The sequence below is a fragment of the Camelina sativa genome, chromosome 20 (genome assembly GCF_000633955.1).
Source record: "Camelina sativa cultivar DH55 chromosome 20, Cs, whole genome shotgun sequence".
Taxonomy (NCBI): Eukaryota; Viridiplantae; Streptophyta; class Magnoliopsida; order Brassicales; family Brassicaceae; genus Camelina; species Camelina sativa.
Window position 1 is genome coordinate 15,418,724 of NC_025704.1, and position 3,274 is coordinate 15,421,997.

Genomic DNA, 3,274 nt, shown 5'->3' on the forward strand with positions numbered 1-3,274 from the left:
GGAACGCCCTGCTAGCCTTTGTTCTGTCAGCTTCCCTAGAAGTCAACCAAATACCTCTCTACTCCTCGGATTCAGATCCCCTAACCAAGTGTTCTACTTGGTCGCAGTTGGAAATGAGCGTTGTTTTGACGCCGGAGCTGTGCAAGATCTTGACGAGGCCTTATAACCCAAGTTTCGTACTTCAAAGATCCATGCCTGTTCCAAATCTTTCTTTTTCTTCCCGTAGCATACATTTGTGTCAATCCATGGAACTAATTATCTAAAGGCTACAATTGGAACATAATCAACCATTGATGCTATGTTGGTACAAAGTTTATTTGTGAACCCTGCCATTAGAATCATCTAGGGTCACTACCCATGACTGGCGAAGGTTGAAGAGGACCGACATTATGACTACATCTCTATCGAGTGATGGTCACCAGTGCTTCTTTAACCTCTCATATTTGTTTAATTTGCTTCCCGAAACCTCTCAAGTGCTACTTTGCAACATGTGTCCAGAAACCGGAAGCTCGAGGAAGATCGGCATTATGATATCTTCTCCAAGGAAAGGTGATAACCGAAAGTTCCCCAACCTTTCTCCCACAAATTTCCTGTGTCACGAGTACTATCAACTGCAAATGATCAAAGCAAGGAAGATTATCCCCCTTGTCAAAGTTTGAAAATTATTGGCATTATGACCCCAGCTCCAAGGAGTGGTAGTTACCCAAACCTCTTCAAGCAAGCCATATCCGACCTTAAACCCACAATCACCCTCTTCCTTTCCAATGAACAGATAAATCCCTCGTGTCTCTCGGCCATGGAACCCTTCTCAATGTTCCAATGTCATTTGATAAGGACAATCCACCATGTTCCTGCTTTGTCCATGAATGTGACTTTGACTTTGTTTGGTTTGGGATTAAATCCATTAAAAACCATTGGACTCTTAAATGTACTAATACTTTAAATCCATTAAAAACCTTCATTGAATAACACCCCCTTAAAGAGAATTTTAATGACTTTAAATAAAATCATAGAAAGTATAAAGTGAAGGATTCTAAGAAATTGTTTAGAAAGTTTTTTAAAATCTTGATGATTTGTTTTTCCTAATCTTGTAAAATCTTTCATAAAATCTTTCAAACTTTCTCAAACTATATTACACAATATTCTCTTGTTTATTCAACGCTTTTGTCAAAAAAGAGATAAAAAGATATAAAGAGAAAGAGAGAAAGAGACTCGGAGAAGGACATGGTGGGATGTTAAAATCTCCAGAACCCCAACGCCAAAGTCATACTCGTTGGTTTTGGCTTTTATCAAAAAAAAAAAACTTACTTGATCTCCAAAGTTACAGATACAACTAGGCTTTCTCATATTCTTTCAAATTCTGATGTATTATTATATCGTTGGTTGAATAATTGGTAACATATTGAAATCGTTGGTTTTGTATTCATATACTATTATATCTTCTTTATGTTTGGGTGTCTGATTCTTCGTTTCTTTGACTGAGTGATATAATCTAGTGATTATCAATATTTTTCTTATTATTGTTGATACATATATGCTTAGCGAATGGGAGATTCCCAAAAGAGTAAGAAAAATGGTCCATATAGTCAGTGGGGACCAGAAGAGACAAAAGTGCTAGTAGAGCTACTTGCTGATGAAGTTCACCGAAACTGGCGTGATAATAGCGGTAACTTTAGCAAACTAATTGTGGAGCAAAATTTTTTACCAGTTCTCAATGAAAGACTTCGATGCCAAAAAAAATCACAATCAGTACCTAAGTAGGTGGAAGTACTTGAGAGGCCTGTACAACAATTATTTAGACCTTCAACGCTTTAATTCTGGATTTGGATGGGATCCTGAAATGAAAAAGTTCACCGCTCCGGATGAAGTGTGGGAAGAGTACTTCAAGGTATGTATTTGATTATATATGATTAAGCATACAACATTATTTTTAAATGTACATATCGTATGAGTGATATATCTATATATTTTTTTTATCTACAGAAACATCCTAAACATAAACATCTACGGTATAAGTCAAATGAAAGATTTGAGGATCTTCAACTCATATTTGGATGTGGCTTAGCTACCGATGGTTCTGCAATTGGAATGGGTGATACCACTGATGCTCCAAGCTTTATTGGGGAGAGTAAAAGAGTGAGAGATAACATAATCAGTGATGAAGCTTTTGAACATTCATCTCAAGATCCATCAGCATCAAGAGAATGTGATATGTCACCACCCTTTCAAGTCACAAATCCAAAAGGACGGATGGATAAACCTCCTCCAAGGAAGAGGCCTAGAACCTTAGCTACTAGCAATGTGGATAAACTGAAAAATGATGAGGAGGATCCTATGATCAAAGTTAGTAATAAGATCCTTAATGTCATACAACCAAGAGAAGAACGACAACAAAGAGAAGCTGAGAAAAGAGAAGAAAATCTAAGACGTGAAGCTGAGGAAAAAGAAGCTTTGAAAAAAAAATACAATGTCTCGGAAGCAATGAAGAAAATTCCTAATTTAGAAAATCATATTCGCTACAAAGCAGTTACCTTGATTTACTCACTTGGAATGAAAGATGTCTTCATAGACATGTCGGTAGAAGAATGTTTTGGTTGGATTCAGAGCAATGTTGGCTCTATATAATTATTGCTTTTGAGTTTTCTTTTAAATATTTGTTTTTATTTCTTGTTTGGTGAGACAATATTTTGCCAGTTGGAATTGAATTGAATTTTTATTCCCAGATTTTCTCTTTTGTGTTTATATGTTTGATGCATAGTGGCCTACAACTTACGTTTAACAAACATTAACACATCAAATTATCTTTATTCTTATTTATCATTTAACTGATTAATAAATATGTTTTTCAAGGACTGTATATCATGGATCACACGATTGTGAGAGAGGATAAATCTCATCATGAAGATGACGAATCAGAAATATACATTTTGGTATTACTACTGAAATATACGAAAAGAGCTTACTGTATGAACAAACGTATCGAGCGTCCGATTCGTAAGCCTATCACAAGAATTGGCTACATTTACCTCGAGAAACTTTTTAAGGAAGATCACAAACGCTTTCGAGATGTATACTGTATGTACCCTGAAGTATTTTTGAAGTTATGTGATATTATCAGAGAAAACATCTTTAAGAGATACCTGACAGACTTGTTTTGAAAAAATGGTGACCGAAATAAAATATTATGAGAGTAAACTGATAAAATAAACTTATGGAAAAGCTATCCTCCATAACTTGTAAAGTTGAAGTTTTGGTCTCAAGATAATTCTTATAA

At 35.4% G+C, this 3,274-nt stretch overlaps 1 pseudogene; it reads left to right on the forward strand.

Annotated features, from left to right (window-relative positions):
* LOC104770911 lies at nucleotides 1,546-2,678 on the forward strand (annotated as a pseudogene).